This window comes from Oryctolagus cuniculus, chromosome 16 (genome assembly GCF_051225735.1).
Source record: "Oryctolagus cuniculus isolate XC-2025 breed Fujian yellow rabbit chromosome 16, ASM5122573v1, whole genome shotgun sequence".
Lineage (NCBI taxonomy): Eukaryota > Metazoa > Chordata > Mammalia > Lagomorpha > Leporidae > Oryctolagus > Oryctolagus cuniculus.
In genome coordinates this window covers 13,447,073-13,467,134 of record NC_142882.1, presented here as the reverse complement: position 1 = coordinate 13,467,134, position 20,062 = coordinate 13,447,073, and the positions used below count along the sequence as shown (strand labels likewise).

At 40.2% G+C, this 20,062-nt stretch overlaps 1 long non-coding RNA gene across 1 annotated transcript; it reads left to right on the top strand.

Annotated features, from left to right (window-relative positions):
• The first annotated feature begins 3,101 nt into the window (after window positions 1-3,101).
• On the top strand, window positions 3,102-4,205 carry LOC149121504 (uncharacterized). The gene is made up of 3 exons (XR_016223278.1): window positions 3,102-3,300; window positions 3,488-3,569; window positions 4,014-4,205. It is a non-coding gene; the product is annotated as an uncharacterized LOC149121504 (long non-coding RNA).
• The last annotated feature ends 15,857 nt before the right edge of the window (window positions 4,206-20,062 follow it).

The window sequence follows — 20,062 nt, the reverse complement described above, 5'->3', positions numbered from 1 at the left end:
AATCATATGGTTTTTCTTCTGCAGTCTGTTAATGTGGTGTATCACATTGATTGTTTTGCGCACATTAAACCATCCCTGCATACCAGGGATAAATCCCACTTGGTCTGGGTGGATGATTTTTCTGATGTGTTGTTGTATTCTATTGGCCAGTATTTTATTGAGGATTTTTGCTTCTATGTTCATCAGGTATATTGGTCTGTAATTCTCTTTCAATGCTGCATATTTTTCTGGCTTAGGGATTAAGGTGATGCTGGCTTCATAGAAAGAATTTGGGAGGATTCCCTCTTTTTGATTGTTCTGAATAGTTTGAAAAGAATTGGAGTTAGTTCTTCTTTAAATGTCTGGTAGAATTCAGCAGTGAATCCATCAGGTCCTGGGCTTTTCTTTGTTGGGAGGGCCTTTATTACTGTATCAATTTCTGTCTCAGTTATGGGTCTGTTTAGGTTTTCTATGTCTTCCTGGTTCAATTTAGGTAGGTTGCATGTGTCCAGGAATCTATCCATTTCTGATAGGTTTCCCTGTTTGTTGGCATACAGGTGTTTATAGAAAATTCTGATGATTCTTTTTATTTCTGTGGTGTCAGTTGTTACATTTCCTTTATCTCTGATTTTATTGATTTGGGTCTTTTCTCTTCTTTTTTTAGTTAGTTGGGCCAATGGAGTGTGAATTTTGTTCATTTTTTCAAAAAACCAGCTCCTCCTTTGACTGATTTTTTGTAATGTTTTTCTTGATTCAATCCTGTTGATTTGTTCTCTGATTTTAATTATTTCTCTTCTCCTACTAGATTTGGGTCTGGTTTGCTGCAGATTTTCTAGATCCTTGAGATACAGTGAAAGTCATCTATTTGGTGCCTTTCCAATTTCTTGATGTAGGCACCTATTGATATAAACATTTCTCTTAACACTGCTTTTGCTGTATCCTATAAGTTTTGGTACTTTGTGCTGTTATCCTCATTTACTTCCAGATAATTTTTGATTTCTCTTTTAATATCTTCTATGACCCATTGTTTATTCAGGAGCATGTTGTTCAATCTCCATGTGTTTGCATATGCTCTAGGGATTCCTGAGTTGCTAATTTCCAATGTCATTCCTTTATAGTATGAGAAGCTGTATGGTATGATTCTAATTCTTTTGAATTTGCTGAGACTTGCTTTATGGCCTAGTATGTGGTCAATCCTAGAGAAGGTTCCACGTACTGCTGAGAAGAATGTAAATGCTTTCTGTGTAGGATGAAAAGTTCTGTAGATATCTGTTAGATCCATTTGGGCAATAGTGTCAATTAAATGTGCTGTTTCCTTGTTGATCTTCTGTCCTGTTGATCTGTCTATTTCTGAGAGTGGAGTACTGAAATCCCCCAGTACTATTGTATTGGGGTCTAAGTCTCCCTTTAAGTCCCTTAACAAATCTTTTAAATAAAGTGGTGCCATGTAATTAGGTTCATATACATTGATGATGGTTATATCTTCCTGTTGAATTGATCCCTTGATCATTATATACTGCCCCTCTTTGTCTCTCCTAACAGTTTTTGTGGTAAAGTTTATGTTGTCCGATATTAAGATGGCTATGCCCACTCTTTTTTCATTTCTGTTGGCATGGTATATCTTTTTCCAGCCTTTCACTTTCACTCTGTATGCATCTTTATTGGAAAGATGTGTTTCTTGTAAGCAGCAAATAGATGGGTTTTGTTCCTTTACCCAATCAGCCAATCGGTGTCTTTTAACTAGACAGTTCAGGCCTTTAATGTTCAATATGACTACTGATAAGTAGTAACTTTGCTCTGCCATTTGCCAAAGATATTTTCTGATATATGTTTTGAACTTCCTGTGATCTTTAGGCGTGAGGTTTCCTTCATTTACTTTCTTTCATATTGATGTTTCTGTGTTTCTGTGTGTAACACATCTTTAAGCATCTTTTGAAGGGCTGGACGAGTGGTGGCAAATTCTTTCAATTTCTGTTTGCTCTGAAAGGTCTTTATTTCACCTTCATTCACAAATGAGAGCTTTGCAGGATATAATATTCTGGGCTGGCAATTTTTCTCTCTTAGTACCTGGGCTATATCTCACCATTCCCTCCTAGCTTGTAGGGTTTCTGATGAGAAGTCAGCTGTGAGTCTGATTGGAGATCCTCTGAGAGTAATCTGACATTTCTCTCTTGCACATTTTAGGATCTTTTTTTTTATGTTTCACTGCTTCGAGCTTAATTACAACATGTCGTGGTGAGGATCTCTTTTGGTCATGTTTATTAGGGGTTCTATGAGCTTCCTGTACTAGGTTTGTCTCTGTCCTTCTCCAAACCTGGGAAATTTTCTGCTAGTATCTCACTAAAAAGGCCTTCTAATCCTTTCTCCCTCTCCATGCCTTCAGGAACTCCTAGAACCCGAATGTTGGTTTTTTTAATAGTATCCTGAAGATTCCTGACAATATTTTTTAGATTTCTAATTTCCTCTTCTTTTCTTTGGTCTGACTGTATCTTTTCCTGTGCTCTGTCTTCTAAGTCCGATACTCTCTTCTGCTTCACCCATTCTGTTTTTAAGGCGCTCTAATGTGTTTATCATTTGATCTATTGAATTCTTCATTTCATTATGATTTCTCATCACTATCATAGTTTCATGTTCTGCTAGTTGTTTCATTTCATTTTATTTCCTCCTTAATATTTCATTTTCATGAGAGAGATTTTCTATCTTGTCCATTAAGGATTTCTGTAGCTTGAGAATTTGTTTTTGAGAACTTCTTAATGTTCTTATCAATTTTTTGAGATCTGCTTCTTGCATTTCTTCTATCTCATCATCTTCATAATCTTGAATTGGGGTGTCTCTTTCATTTGGGGGCGTCATAGTGTCTTCCTTGTTCTTGTTACCTCGGTTTTTGCGTTTGTTGTTTGGCATATTGGAGATATTCTTTGTTTTTTTTTTTTTTCTCATTATACTGTGACTCTAGATTAAGAAGACGGTCTGCTTTTGATGGATCCTTAGAGGCTGTGATGGGTGTGGCCAGAGAGTTCTGGTTCTACAGGGTTAAGGGTGTGCCAAAGGTGATTCACTCTGATTGTTCTCTTTCTTGCTCTCACTCTCTCCTTTTTTTTTTTTTTTTTTGACTCAGTTGGGAAGTAATTCCACAGAGCTGAATGGAATTGAGAGTAGTTGATGTATGAAATCTGGCCCCTGTGGGTATTCGTTTGCTTACCAGAGTCAGGTTTTTCTGCTTGGCTAATGAGGGGCACCCGCTTTACATATGCAAAATGGTATGCACCACTTTACTTATGTAAAATGGCGCCTGCCCTTTGTCTTGCTTGGCTTTGTAAGGTGAGTGGAGAGAGAGGCTAAATGTCCGTGCAGGTTCCCCTTATTTATTCATTTTTTTCTCTCCTCCAGCCAGCCTGGTGAACTTTCCCCAATGGGGTTTCAGGCCTCATTCTCTGTAGGCTTTTTCTGCCTTTCCCCACCAATGTCTCGGGTTATCGAGAGGTTTTTGTCTCACCTCCCCTTCCAGTGCTGGCGTGCAGACTCTGCGGCTCCGGAGGTTCCGGTGGGTTAGGCGGCCCTGGCAGTTCCCGCGACTCAGCTTCCACGAGGTGGGTGACCTTGCTCTCCCCTTAGGTTCTCCAAGTCACAGCCACTAGATCCGGAAGAGTTTTTTCCTGATCCTTTTCCTGAGGCTACCGTAACTCCACTTTTATTATACTATCTTTTCTCGGATGTCGGTGCGCCCTCACTATTCCGCCATCTTATTTGGCAAAGTATTAAGCCTTTTTACAGTAATGTAAATATGTTATCTCAGAAACTAAAGAAAGAGGGAGGGAGAAAGAAGGTGGGTAAGAGAGAGGAGGAGAAATTAAGGGAAGAAGAAAGGGAATATCAGTTTGTTTTTAGAATTGTATCTACAAAGCACATTGAATCTGTTAAAAACTTATTAATGGGGGGCCAGAGCTGTGGCATAGCAGGTAAAGCTGCTGCCTGCAGTGCCTTCATCCCATATGGATGCCGGTTTGATTCCCCCTGCTCCACTTTTGATCCAGCTCTCTGCTATGGCCTGGGCAAGCAGTGGAAGTTGGCTCAACTCCCTTAGCCTCTGTACACACGTGGGAGACCTGGAAGAAGATCCTTGCTTCAGATCAGCTCAGCTCTAGCATTTGCAGTCATTTGGGGAGTGAACCAGCAGATGGAAGACCTCTCTCTCTCTCTCTCTTTCTCTCTCTGGATCTATATCTCTCTGTAACTCTGTCTTTCAAATAAATAAATCTTTTAAAAAAACTAATTAATGAACATCAACCAAGTGTCTCCTATAAGCTGCAAGCTATTTTTCCTACAACAAGAAGTCATAACATGTTTCCTTGACTCAGGTGATACATTTAGAAAACAAATCATGATTTTTTTTCTTTTGATGTAACAGGCAGACATTGATTTCTTGCTGAAATAAAGAGAGATGGAATGACTGTTGCTCCCATGGATTTAAAGTGATCATGCCCTAAAAAGTTGTTGTGATGAGGTTTCTTTAGCAAGTCCTTGTCTAAAATATCATTTATTTGATGAGTGAAGTTTTTTAACTTGCATTGCTCTGTGGAATTTTAAAAAGGGATGTTTTGCTGGCTGCAACAATAAATTTCACTGTGCTGTTTTAAAAAGTAATAATAATTAAAATTTTCCAAAATTTAAATATAAAAAAAGAAAGTGTAAATCAGATAAAAGATTATAGTTAAAACATAAAGGGCACTCAAAAAGTTAATAGTAAGAAAAAAATAACCCAACTGAATGTTTGCAAAGGACTTGAATAGAGATTTCTCAAAAAGAAGACCCACAATGAACAGGTAAATTAATAAATGATCTGGAAAGCCAAAACAGTGACAAAAAATATCATACATGGAGGATCTCCGTGATACCTCAGAGGAAAGAAAGGGTCATCAAAGAAGGATACACTCTTCTCTGAAGGGAGGAGAGAACATCCACTTTGCTTATGACTGTGCCCAAATACTGATGGGGTCTATGGTCATGAAAGGTTTCCATAGCCTTGGCAGCCCATGGCAAGAGCCTCAGATGATCAATCACTGATGTCAAAAAAAGAGCGTTACTTTTTAAAGGAAAAATAGTAGTCACTGTGGACTTGCTCCCCACGAAGGACCTCTGTCCCTAATGAATTTTAATATGAGAACCAACTGCACATTTTCTCCCCAAACAGTACTCTATATGTTGTGTATGTGCATGGGTGCAAATTGTTGAAGTCTATGCTTAGCATGGTGTTGGTCCTCTGTATATAAAGTCATGCTAAAAATACACCATAATAAAGACAGAGATGGGAGAGGGAGAGGGAGGTGAGGTGGGATTTGCGAGGGGGGTAAGGGGGAAAGAACTACTATATTCCTAAAGTAGTATCTAGGAAAAATGCATTCATTAAATAAAAATGAATAAATGCTCATCACCACTAATTACCAGAGAGTTACAAACTGATGCTATAAAGAGATATCACCACACACCTGTTAGAAGAGTTATTAAAAAAAAAAAAACATAAAAGGGGGCAGGCAATTTAGCATATCAGGTAAAGCCACTGCCTGTGATACTGGTATCCCATACAGGTGATAGTTTCAGACCTGACTACTCCACTGCTAATACACCTGCCTGCTAATGACCTGGGAAACCATAGAAGATGTTCCAAGTTCTCGAGCCCCTGAACACACATGGGAGAACTGGAAGAAGCTCCTGGCTCTTGGCTTTAACTTGGTCCAGCACTAGCTGTTGTAGCCATTAGGAGGAGTGAACCAGTGGATGGAAGATCTCTCTCTCTCTCTCTCTCTCTCTCTGTCTGTCTCCTTGTTCTTTCTCCTTCCTCTCTTTCTGTAACTTTGACTTTCAAATAAATAAAATAAATCTTTAAAAAACATAGAAGAAATAAATGTTAACAAGGATGAAGATAGAAAGGTAAATTAGTATTAATATAATGAAAATTGTATGATGAAAAATAGCACCTTCATATTACCCAGCAGTCCCAGTGCTACCTGTAATTATATATCTGAAGGATGTGGAATTTGCATGTGAAAGAGACATCTGCACTCCCATGTTCATTGCAACATTATTCAAAAATTCCAAGTGTGGAATCAACGTAAGTGTCCATCAATAGATAAATGTATAAAGACGATGTGGTCTGTATATAAAATGCAATATTATTCAGTCTTAACAATAAGGAAAATCTTATTTGACAACGTGGATGAGTGTCGAGGTCATTCGGATGCATGGCATACATCATGTGCAAAAAAAGAATGTATCCTTTCCTCATTCCTAGGACTGGTGTCCAAAGTCAACTTCAGAAAGAGAGCTTTTGGGGCTGTCACTGTGGAATAGCTCATAAAGCTCCCAACTGCAGTGCCAGCATCCCATATGGTCATGGGTTCAACTCCTGGCTTCTCCACTTCCAATCAAGCTCTCTGCTGTGGTATGGGAAAGCAGTAGAAGATGGCCAAGTCCTTGGACTTCTGCAGCCATGTTGGGGATCCAGAAGAAATCTGGAAGAAGCTCCTGGTGCTTGGCATCAGATCAGCACAGCTCCAGATGTTGTGGCCATCTGGGGAGCAAACCAGCAAATAAGCAAATATTTTTTGAAATTGTGACAGGCTCAATTGGACTTGCCCCAAATGGTGGAGTTAGAAATGTGCCAGGGGATTCCAATACAATACCATCAAGGTTTCATGTACCAATGCCATCTCACTAGTCAAAATGATCAATTCCAGGTCACAATTGATCATACTGATAGGTCTAAGAGTCAAAGGGATCACATAAACAAGACTAGTGTCTGAATACTAACTGATAGAATAAAAAAGGGAGAGAATTATCCAACATGCGAAGTGGGATACACAGCAGACTCATAGAATGGCAGATGTCCTAAACACCACTCTGGCCTCAGAATCAGCCCTTAAGGCATTTGGAGCTGGCTGAAGAGCCCATGAGAGTATTTTAGGCATGGAAAGCCAAGACACTCTGGAAAAAAAAGAGGACCTAAATGAAAGATCTCTGTGAGTGAGATCCCAGTGGAAAGAACAGGTCATCAAAGAAGGAGGTACCTTTCTCTGAAGGGAGGAGAGAACTTCCACTTTGACTATGACCCTGTTGGAATAAGATCGAAGTCAGAGAACTCAAGAGGCTAGGCTTCCATAGCCTTGGAAACTCATGACTAGAGCCTAGGAAAATTTCTGACGCCATAAACAAGTGTGTCAAATTGTTAAGTCAACAAGAATCACCGTGTACTTACTCCTCATATGGGATTTCTGTCCTTAATGTATTGTGCAATGTGAATTAATGCTATAACTAGTACTGAAACAGTATTTTACACTTTATGTTCTGTGTGGGTGCAAACTGATGAAATTTTTACTTAATATATGCTAAATTGATCTTCTATATAAAAAGATAATTGAAAATGAATCTTGTTGTGAATGGAATGGGAGAGGGAGCAGGAGATGGGAGGGTTGCAGGTGGGAGGGAAGTTATGGGGGGAAAAGCCATTGTAATCCATAAACTGTACTTTGGAAATTTATATTTACTAAATAAAAGTTCAAAAAATTAAATAGAGCTTTGTGATTGAAACACTAGGAGGTGGGAAACTATGAACACGTTGATCACAGCAGTCAAAATTAGGCAAGACCAAACATTTCAAGTGAACTGTCACATATCATGAGATAACACAGTGAACAACATGTTGTATACTTGAAAGTGTTGACACAATAGACCTTTAAGTGTGGTCAGCACAAGAAAAAATAAGGCAATGAAATAAAGCTGAGACACAAAACAGTTGTATTATACCACTCAACATTGTGTACAGGTATCAAATCATTCTCTGGTAGACATACATCTACATAATTTAAAATTATGAATTTCAAAATGAAAATACACATGTAAAATTTTCTCTGAAAAGGGGGGGGGAAATAAATATGGAACACAGAAAATAAGTGGTTGAAAACCAACACAGTTTCTCTCAGTTGTCACATTGAAACAACATGTTGAGAGCTTGGTGATTCTAGTGTTCTCTTTGTGGAGGGAATCAGGCTGATGGGTAGGAGCTCAGCTGTGGGAGAGGAGTAAGATTGGGAGATGAACTACTTCCTCTCTCTGGAATGTGGCTTATTCATTTATTAATAAGGAAGCCCTTTTTTGGCAGCAGGATACCGTGGCCCTGGGAGTGACATTAGGCACGATAATGATGAGCATTCCTGTGGTGTCAGAAGTCATCTGTGACTGATGTCAGCCCTTCACCTAATGTCTACAGCATCATGTGGGAAGATGCAGCTGGGTGTTTTGGTTATTCCAACACCAACTTTTTCTAACCCTGCCAAATTCCTCACAGATGTCTATTCACAAAACCCTTGGCCACTGTGCATACTATTGAACAGAGCTGCTGTACCAGGATGCTATGATTGCCAAAGCCTTGTTGGACTATGATGCAACCCTAGAGGCAAAGGAGGTAGACAAGTGCAAAACATGTTTTTCCAAATGGTTTTCCCCCATAATGCAGGACAACAGGTGCAGAGCCTCCAGCAGGTGGATCCCCTGAGTTTCTGGATGAGACAAATGGGAAGCATTGAAAATACAGGGAACCCAGAGCAGCTCTGATTACAGGACACTCACAGCCAGGTCTCAGCACTGTGTCTTGCTTTGAACTCTGCATTCTGCTTTTAGCTGTGCTCTGGTCTAGCTCACCAGACTGGCACACAGGTTCCTACAGGCAGAGGGCACACGTCAATACCTGGAGTCAGCTGTGCTCTACACAGAGCTCCACTGTCACTGCTGATTGATGAGCCCTCAGACCTGATCCAGCCCTGTGTCTCCTCCTCTCAGCTGAGACTCAGGGCTCTCACTATAGTTTGGGGAGACAGTGACATGGCTTTATCTAATTCACAGGACAGGATTGTTGAGAACTGCCATGAGTATCTGAAGCCAAGTGTCCAGAAATGGAGACCTAGTGCTGGGAATGTTTTTTCCCTGTACATGGAACCAGAAAGAGACATGATCCAGTTATCCTTTTTACTCAAGCCTGGGTATAATGTGGTGGCATCTTGGTAAGCTTAAGGCTGTGTGTAAGTCTTATGTGTTGTTATGACTACATGTGAGTGTATGCTTGTGCCTCCCTGTGTCCAATCACTAATGAGATTTCTGAGAATTCTGCACAGAATGGTTGTTTTTTCTTCCACTATCTTTCTGCTTCTACTTGCTTCCCTACTCCTTCAGAGACCTAGGAGAGACACCAACATTTTTGTGCCTGCTTGATGGACAAGGTCTCTCTGATTAAGCCCTGGTGGTCTTTGAAAGAGTGAAACATTGTATCTTTCGCATCCCTTTACTTTCAGTTTATGTGTATCTTTACTTGTGAGGTGAATTTATTATGGGCAATGTAGAGTTCAGTATAGTTTCTTATTCATTCAGTTAGGCTATATCTTTTGACTGGGTAATATATTCCATTTACCTTCAAGGCTAATGTGAGAGATGAGAACTCACTACTGCAATTTTGTTGATGGCTTACTTCTTGTCTTACATAATCTATGTTTCATTATGCCTTTCTTTTCATTCATCTTTGTGTTTTGGAAGCTTTCTGTCATAATGGTGGATTTTCTTATCTTTCTCTTTTATGAATTTGCAATGTTACTGAATTTTGTATTGTCATTGTGTTTTCATGATGATTGTTATGATTAGATTCTTGAGTCTTTTTTAAAGATTTATTTTACTTATTTGAAACACAGAGTTACAGAGAGAAGCAGAGACATAGAGAGAGGTCCTCCATCTGCTGGTTCACTCCCCAATGGCTGCAATGTCTGGAGCTGCACCTATCCAAAGCCAGAAGCCAGGAGATTCCTCCAGGTCTCCCACATGGGTGCATAGGCCCAAGGACTTTGGCCATTCTCCATTGCTATTCCAGGCCATAGCAGAGAGCTGGATCAGAAGAGCAGCAGCCTACTCCAGAACCAGTGCCCATATGGCATGCCGGCTCTTCAACCCAAGGCAATAACCCACTGGGCCACAGCATCGGCCCTGATCCTTTAATTCTAATGTAGGTCTCCCTTCAGGATTCTTTGTCTGGTAATGATGAATGTTCTCAGTTTAGCTTGTCTGGGAATGATTTTATTTCTGATTCACTTTTAAAAGGTAGGTCACTGGATAAAGCATTTTTGGTTGAAATTTTGTTTCTCAAGACCTGAACATATCATCCTATTCTCTTCTGGTCAAGAGGTTTTTGCTGAGAAGTCTGCTACTAATCTAAGTGAAACTTGATGTCTGTGTTTCACTGTCTTTGGGATTTTGTCATTTAACTTTTTTTTTTTCGACAGGCAGAGTGGACAGTGAAAGAAAGAGACAGAGAGAAAGGTCTTCCTTTGCCGTTGGTTCACCCTCCAATGGCCACCGTGGCCGGCGCACTGCGGCCGGCGCACCACACTGATCCAAAGGCAGGAGCCAGGTGCTTCTCCTGGTCTCCCATGCGGGTGCAGGGCCCAAGCACTTGGGCCATCCTCCACTGCCCTCCCAGGCCATAGCAGAGAGATTGCCTGGAAGAGGGGCAACCGGGACAGAATCTGGCACCCTGACTGGGACTTGAACCTGGTGTGCCGGCCCTGCTATGTGGAGGATTAGCCTGTTGAGCCGTGGTGCCGGCCTCTGTCATTTAACTTTTGACAATTTGGCTACAACATTCCTTGTAGAAAGTCTTCATTCGTTGAAAGTTGTTGAGGTCCTTTGAACTTCCTGTATGTGGTTGCTCATATAAAATATAAGACTGGGGAAATTTTCAATAATTATTTCTTATATATATATATGTGTGTGTGTGTGTGTGTGTGTATTTCAAATAATATCTCAATTATTTCATTTAAGAAGTTCTCAATGGCTATTCCTATGATTATTCCTGTAACACAAACATTTGTTTACTTAATGATATCCCATACATTCCCTAGGCTATCTTTTTTTTTAACTTCTCTCTCTTTATTTTTGCCTGATAGGATGATGGCAAAATCTTGATCTCAAGGTCAGCAATTTTTTTTCCTACTTGTCCAATTTTATTTTTGTTCATTGTATTTTTATTTCATTGGTGTAATTTCTCAACTCCAAAATTTCTGTTTAATTCTTTCTAATGATTTCTTCTGTTTGCTTATGACATGTTTAATATCATATATTGTTTCCTTAATTGTTTTGAATTGACCATCTGTGTTCCCTGATATCTCATTGAGATTCCTAAGGATCATTATTTTGGATTTATTTTTATTTGTTCATTTATCTCCTTCAATTCAGTATCTATTAATGGAGAACTGTTTCATCCTTTTGGAGCTGTCATGCTTCTAGGCATCTTTACTGTGTTCCTACACTGACATCTGTAAATGTGGTGGAACAGTTCCTCTTTCTTTGTGGAGTAACTTCAGTTCGAAAACTTTTTTGTTTAGATGCAATGTAGGAGGTCAGTTGTGTGGTTACTTGGGTTTTGCTTCTCAGTGATCCCAGAATTGAAACCTCTAAGTGATCTCTTCAGCTATAACCAATGTCATCAGTATCTATGGGTCTAGAGTGGTCTAGTCTGTGGTAATTCATGGGAGCTGGCCCTGACCAGCTTCACTGTGGCTTTCCTAGCCAGGAATCTGCCAGACACGTTCAATGAAGCCAAGTTCCTGAAATTCAGCATGCTGGTGTTCTGCAGTGTCTGGGTGACTTTCCTGCCTGTCTACCACAGCACGAAGCAGAAGGTCATGGTGGCCGTGGAGGTCTTCTCCATCTTGGCCTCCAGTGCAGGGCTCCTGGGCTGCATATTTGTCCCCAAATGCTATGTTATTCTTTTAAGACCTGAGAACAATTTGAAAGACCTAAAGAAAAAAAGCAAGTTGTAAAGGATTCTAAAATTTTCCACTTGTTTTGCTATCAAATATTTGGAGTTTAGACCCAACAATCTACTCTGAAATATCATTCCTGAAATATGAAGGGCTAAAATTGCTATTTCCTTTAAAATCTACTTGTGGATTGGACATTTAGCCTAGCAATCTGAATGCATGCATGGCATCTATTTTTGGCTCTGGCTTTGGCTCCTGATCTGGACTTCTGACTCCTGGGACCCTGGAAGGAAGTGGTGAATCTTCACATTAACTTGATCCTGGCCACCCTTGTGAAAATTTAGGGTTTGACTCCCTGTTATTGGTTGTAGCCTCAGCCCAGGCACAGGCATTGGGGGTGTAGAGGTGTGAGGCATTGAATGGGAGGTCTCTATCTGTCACTAACCTTCTGTTTCTCTCCATCTCAGAGTTTGTTATGGAATTTAGAGAAAAATTTTATACTGAGTGAAAATAAATTATGGTGTAAATGCCCATCAGGGCTCCAACAACAATGCTACTTTATTTTAAAAGGCTAGCCCTGAAATGGTTAAGACTGAATTACTTTCTATTTATTTATCAATATACAGACAATGTAAGCATTCATATTTGCTAAGGCATCTAATTATACATGCTTTACATTCTGTTTTCTCTGGCTATTGAGTGCTTATCATTTCTTTGTTGACATTGTCATTTAAATGAGATTTATTTTCCAGACACAGGAGGCACTTGGTCATACAGTGTTCTTCTGTAGAGATATTGTGCCTCGCCCCCATGGCCCCAGTATGGCCCCCATCCCCGCTCTCTGCCACTGCGGGCTGCTCACCCTCCTGGGGGTCCCCTTTAAAAGTTCCGCTGCCATGTTCCCACAAGGGTTTTGTGGGGTTGGGGTCTGCCCATAACCAGTGGCGGTGGCAGCACTGAGGTTTTCCCCGTGTGAGGACACGTGTTTTGTGGCTGTGGTTGAGATATTGTGTTGCCCAAAAATATCTTAATAAATGCTCATTGCTGAGATTTTTGAAATGGTGCTTTTATCACACATATATGGGATATTCATTTACACATGGCACTGACTTAGTAACTGTACGTTCTTCTGTCAATGTATTGGCTTTTGTTTTGTCTTTGTTTTAAGTTTTCTTTTTCCAGTTGCACATGGGACACAAGGCTGGATTAATGTGAAATTCTCATAGCAAAGATAAACCAATTTTAAACTGGACAAGTCAAAAGCATTTAAGTGCATGCACATTCATATTGAACATGCAGATTGTGCACAGTATGTTCACACATTCGTGCAATAGTCTTCTCTATGTGGAGTGAAGTGATTTTCATCACCGTAAAAATTGTATTATGCAGTAAGAAATCACTTTCAAACTCATATCATGGAAGCAATCATCTCCTTCAGTTTCTAAGAGTTTACCTTTTTGAATAATTGTGACAAGTGGCAGCAGTCAATATGTGGCATAAGAGTCTGGCTTCAAACCCATCCACATTGCAGCAGGCTTTATTAATTCCTTTTTCAAACTCCATCTTACTGATGATTTTTATCATTTTGTTTTGCAAATTTATTCTCTTTCATTGTTTTTGTTCAACCTAATATTTTATTGTTATTTTTTAGATAACATAGTTTTAGTTTGCATTTGACTCAAAGGCTTAATGCTCCACTAAATAAAGGGCTCAACAAGCACCAAGCAAAAAGACCATAGTACTGTAGGAAAATAGGCAGGGGCTATAAACAATAATCCAATGAAAAGATGTTCAACTTCCCTCATATACTGAAAATTTTAAAATTGCCATAGAATATTAATGCTAGAGTACTGTATAGTTCTTAATAATTCGTTCAACAAAGATTTAAAACAAAGTATTGCAAAAACACTGTATTTGCAGCCCAAATGGTACACACAGACATATTTCTCTCCTAAAATTTCTATTTTTTTCACAGCCAAAATGAATTTTTCTTTTATTTCCCCAGAACCTTTTTAATTAAGGTGTCAAAACTTCATGCATTGCAGAAATATAACGTTAGGAACATTGTGATTTTTCCCACCCTACCTGCCCTTCCACCCACACTCCTACACTTCTTCCTCCCTCCTACCCAATTCCCATTCTTATTTTTACTAAGATATATTTTCAATTAACTTTATACACATAAGGTTAATTCTATACTAAGTAAGAGTTCAACAAGTAGTATGAAAAAACAAACCGTTCCTCAACAATTGAGAAAAGGGCTGTTCAATGGCATCACATCTCCAAGTGCTTTATTAAATTTTCATATTGTGATTATTTTAAAATTAGCTCCCACATTTAAGGGAGAATTTGTGGTATTTGTCTTTCTGTCTACCATATTCATTTTATCTAATAGTCCACAGCAGGACATTCATTTTTTTCCACATTGTTACTGATATAAACTGGTGCTCCACACTCTCTTATATAGCAGCCTTACCAGCTCCCATTCCCACAAACAGTGGATTAGGGTACCTTTTTCCACACATCTCACCAGCATCTGTTTTTTGTTGATTTCTGTATGAAAGCCATCCTAACTGGGGTGAGATGAACCCTCACTGTGGTTTTGGTTTTCATTTCCCTGATAGCTAGTGATCCTGAGCATTTTTTTTCATGTGTCAGTTGGCCATTTGATTTCATCTTTTGAAAAATGTCTCGGGTCCTTTGCCACTTCTAAACTGGGTTGTTTGTTTTGTTGTTGTTAAATTTCTTGAGCTCTTTATGCATTCTGGTTATTAATCCTTTATCAGTTGCATAGTTTGCAAATAATTTCTCCCATTCTGTCAGTTGTCTTTTCATTTTGCTGATTGCTTCTTTCACAGTGCAGAAGTTTCTCGATCTGATGTAATCCCATTTGTCGATTTTGGCTTTTATTGCCTATGCCTCTAGGGTCTTTTACAAGAAATCTTTGTCTATGACAATGGCTGACATCATTTTTAAGACTTATTTATTTATTTGAAAGTCTGAGTCGGAGAGAAAGAGAGAGAGAGAGAGAGAGAGAGAGAGAGAGAGAGAGAGAGGTCTTCCATCGAATGGCTCACTCCCCAGATAGCTGCAATGGACGGAGCTGTGATGATCTGAAGCCAGAAACCAGGGGCTTCTTCTGGGTCTCCCAAATGGGTGCAGGGGCCCAAGGATTTAGGCCATCTTCTACTTATTTCCCAAACCATGGCAGAGAGCTGGATCAGAAGTGGAGCAGCTGGGTCTCAAACTGGCACCCATATGGGATGCCAGTGCTTCAGGCCAGGGCATTAAACCACTGTGCCACAGAGGCACCCCCTGACATCATTTTAAAATCAGTACTTGATGACTGTATGGTGAAGAAGAGGAATAGATTAGATCAAGGTACATATCCTTCCTTATCTCTGGGAGAGAGCAATGGATTCACTTGTTCTGGCTATAGCCATGCTCACTGTGACTGTGCTTACATCTTTAGTGATATCCCACACAGAAGTTTCTGCTGTCGCATGATCTCTCAGAGCTACTCATCTCAGAACTCTGGTTCTATAAGTAGCAAATGCTATGGAAACCTAGCACCCCAACTGATTTCTCTGTTTTATAACAAAATGGATAGCAGGCATTTTAGCCTAGTGATTATGACCATGTCCTCAATGGAGTTTCTGAGTTCAATCCCTGGCTCCAGCTCCTGACCCCAACTTCTCAGATTCAGACACTGGGAGGCAGTGGTGACAGATCAAGCATTGGTTTCCTGTCATCTATGTGCAAGACTTGGATTTATTTCTTGGCACCTGGTTCTGTCCCAAGCCCAGCCCCAACTAAGTGGGAGATTTTTCTCTCACTTTTTTTTAATAGGTGATTTCTTTTTTATTTTATTTATTTATTTTATTTGACTGGTAGAGTCACAGACAGTGAGAGAAAGAGAGACTGAAAGATCTTCCTTCTGTTGGCTCACTCCCCTAAATGGTCGCTACGGCCAGCACTGCGCCGAACTGATGCCAGGAGCCAGGTGCTTCTTCCTGATCTCCCATGACGGTGGAGGATCCCAAACTCTTGGGCCATCCTCCACTGCCCTCCTGGGCCACAACAGAGAGCTAGACTGGAAGAGGAGCAACTGGGACTAGAACCCGGCATCCATATGTGATGCCGGTGTCACAGGCGGGGGATTAACCAAGTGAGCCATGATGCTGGCTCTGAGATTTTTCTCTCTTTTCATAGACTTATTAGGAAATAAACATGACTAGGGAATGTTGGAAATAAAAGAAAAAGAGTAATTGTGTGAAGCTATCTTCAGCTGCCTAGCAAGGATACAAGCAATAATGTCATTTTATATTGAGCAACTATCCCTGAATTTTGGAATATTGAATTATTATCTATTTTCTTAATCAATTTACCTACACTACAATCACTCATACTTGATATGATATCTAAACTACATATGCTTTGTGTTCAGTTTTCTCTGGGTCATTTGAGTTTGCTATTTCATAATTTAAGTGGGGTTTCCTTCCCAGTACCAGAGTCAATTTATGAAGCTATTATCCTGAAATGGATACTGTATTGTACACAATCTCTTGAATAATAATGATTTTCCAATTATGCATGATGGTACTTCAAAGACTTCTTGGTGCTTGTTCTTATCAACAGCACAGTAGATGACTGTGGGTTACTATTTTCTACTCTAACACCCAGCCCCTACCCCAAATTCCTACATACTGTAACAGAGAATATGCTTATGTAAAGAATCTGTTTTAATCATAATTTACAATGCTTTCTTCCTGAAGGTCACCTTCCTAGGATTTCCTGAACCCACAAAGCTGCTAACACAATCTTCAGGTGAAATAGCTGTAGAATCAGTATTTAACTAACAAACTTATCTATAATCATCCCCCAAAAATAAAAATAAGATGGTATCATTATCACACTTATATGTAGTTTTCATGAATACATACAAATGATTCTGTAATTAAATACATAGGGCTAAATCTATCCATTGACTGCTGTTTATTTTTGACCTTGCTTAGAGTTTTTTCTATAATTCCACTTGGAGAGAATGCTGTTTCTATTGACATATAATTCGCATAGCCAATGTGAATCACTTTAAACTGAAAATCTCAGTGGAACTGAAGCACATCCATACTCATACTGTACACTCACATTGTATACAGTGTGTTTACAGATTTGTGAAAACAACATTGCTATGTAGATCCAAAACCACTTCCCTATCCCATAGTCAGTCTCTTCACTAAGCAGTCAACAGCAAGTCCCCAGACCACAGGGCAGGCAACCATCATATCCTTCAGTTTCCTTTTTAAAATTTTTTAAATTTGTATTTATTTATTTGAAAGGCAGCCTGACAGAGAGGCAGAGGCAGAGAAAGAGATAGAGGTCTTCCCTCTGTTGGTTCACTCCCCAAAAGGCTGCCATGGCTGAAACTGGCCGATCCCAAGCCAGGAGCCAGGAGCTTCTTCCAGGTCTTCCACATGGGTGCAGGGGCCCAAGCACTTGGTACATCTTCTACTGCTTTCCCAGGCCATAGCAGAGAGCTGGATCAGAAGTGGAGCAGATAGGATGCTGACCAGCCCCCATGTGGGATGCCAGCACTGCAAGTGTTGGCTTTACCCTGTACACCACAGGGCCGGCCCCTTTCCTTCACTTTCTATAGGTTTACATATATTTGACATACCATAGGAAACATTCTGAGACCATATTATCTATCGCAAAGTGCTTGGACACCACCCTTTAAGCGTGGTCACACATAAAAATGAAAAGGATGTGAGGTAATGGACAAGATAAATAGTTGGATGGAGCCAATCCTCAATGTATGAAGTTGCAAGTCATTCTCATGGAACCATAAATTGTTACATTTTAAATAATCATATAAAAGTATTTAAGGGGGCCGGCGCCGTGGCTCACGTGGCTACTCCTCCGCCTGCAGCACCAGCATCCCATATGGGCACCAGGTTCTAGTCCTGGTTGCTCCTCTTCCAGTCTAGCTCTCTGCTGTGGCCCGGGAGGGCAGTGGAGGATGGCCCAAGTGCTTGGGCCCCTACACCCACATGGGAGATCACGAAGAAGCACCTGGCTTCTGGCTTTGGATTGGTGCAGTGCCATCCATGGTGGCCATTTGGGGAGTGAACCAACAGAAGGAGGACCTTTCTGTCTCTCTCTCTGAGGGTCTGTAACTCTACCTGTCTAATAAATTAAAAAAAAAAAACAATTAAAAGTATTTAAGAAAATTCTACTGAGATGTTTTATATGAAATGTGAGGAAACATAGATATGATCAGGAAATCAATGTTTAATAAAGAATACAGTTCCTGTCACTTGTCACAGGATATGTCACTTATCACAGTTCCTGTGACTTGCCATTTGCCATGGGATGTTGATTCAAGGTTGCTGGTGCAGAATACTGAATTTGAGAAGTGTGTTGGGGAAGTGGATTAATTGTTTGGAGTGGTAGATGCAGGGAGATGAGCTCCTACAGTTCTCTGGATGTACCTATTTATTTAGCAATTAGAAACTCATGTTCCTAGCAGAGTACTGTAGGTCTGAGAGAGATATTAAGATGCAGTAATGAAGACAATGGCTGGGGTGTACACAGAGCCATCAATGAATGACACCAGCCCTTCACTTCTTTCTAGAGAAACACATGTAATGATGCAACTTGCTGTTTTGTTTATCTGAACACCAACTCTTTCTAAAGATGCCAAATCCTCCCAAGCAAACTATCGAAATAACCACTCTTGGTCCCTTGTACACACAGGTTTACAGGTCTGCTGTGTAAACCTGGGGTGGTCCCCAAAGCCCTGATCGACCATGATGAAATCATAGAGGACAGGTTGGAGGGACAAAGACGTCTTTTCTTTTTTTTAAACTTTTATTTAATAAATACAAATTTCCAAAATGCAACTTTTGAATTATAGCTGCTTCCCCCCCATAACCTTCCTGCTGCCTGCAGCCCTCCCATCTCCCACACCCTCTCCCATCCCATTTTTCATCATGATTCATTTTTAATTATCTTTATATACAGAAGATTAACTTAGTATATACTAAGTGAAGATTTCAACAGACTGCACTCACAAAGACACACAAAGTATAGAGTACAGTTTGGGTAGTAGTTTTACCATTAATTCACATAGTACAACACGTTAAGGACAGAGGTCCTACATGGGGAGCAGGTGCACAGTGACCCCCATTGTTGATTTAACAATTGACACTCTTATTTATGATATCAGTAATCACCCAAAGTTCTTGTTATGAACTGCCAAGGCTATGGAAGCCTCTTGAGTTCACCAACTCCGATCTTGTTTAGACAAGGCCATAATCAAAGTAGAAGTTCTCTCCTCCCTTCAGAAAAAGGTACTGCATTCTGTGATGACCTGTTCTTTCCACTGGGATCTCACTCACAGAGATCTTTCATTTAGGTCATTTTTTGACAGAGTGTCTTGGCTTTCCATGCCTCAAATACTCTCATGGGCTTTTTAGTCAGATCTGAATGCCCTAAGGGCCGATTCTGAGGCCAGAGTGCTGTTTAAAGACATCTGCCATTCTAAGAGTTTGCTCTGTTTCCCACTTCCCATGTTGCATTGTTCCCTCCTTTTTAATTCTATCAATTTATTATTTGCAGACACTGGCCTTATTTATTTGGCCCCTTTGACACTTAATCCCATCTTTTTGATCAATTATGAACTTAAACTGATCACTTGAACAAGTAAGATGGCATTGGTACTTGCCACCTTAATGGGATTGAATTGGAATCCCCTGGCACGTTTCTAGCTCTACTATGAGGTGTAAGTCCAAATTAGCATGTGCAGAACTATACATCTTCACACTCCCTTATTCCCATTCTTATATTTAACAGGGATCACTTTTAAGTTACATTTAAATGACTAAGAATAATTGTGTTGTTTTCCAAAGTGATTTTTCCACGGAATGGAGGGTGATAGGTGCAGAGCTTCCTTGCAGAATGCTTCCTTGTGTTTCCAGAATGGACACAGATAAAAGAATAAAAAGACTCAGAGGTCTGATCTGCTCTGACCACAGTGACACAAAATCTAGGTCTCTGTACTGTGACTGACTTAGAAATATCTCCCTTTGGCTTCTAGCTGTGTCCTTGTCTGGATCATCACACTGTCATGCACATTATATAGGCTGAGGACACAGCAATCCCAAGACTTGGCTGTGCCCTACATAGAGACAAGTTCTGCCTGCAGAGGGCTGACCCTGCAGGCAGTATCTGCCCATGTTCTTCCCATTTCAGCTGAGACTCTGGTCTCTGACTCTATGCTGGGGAGA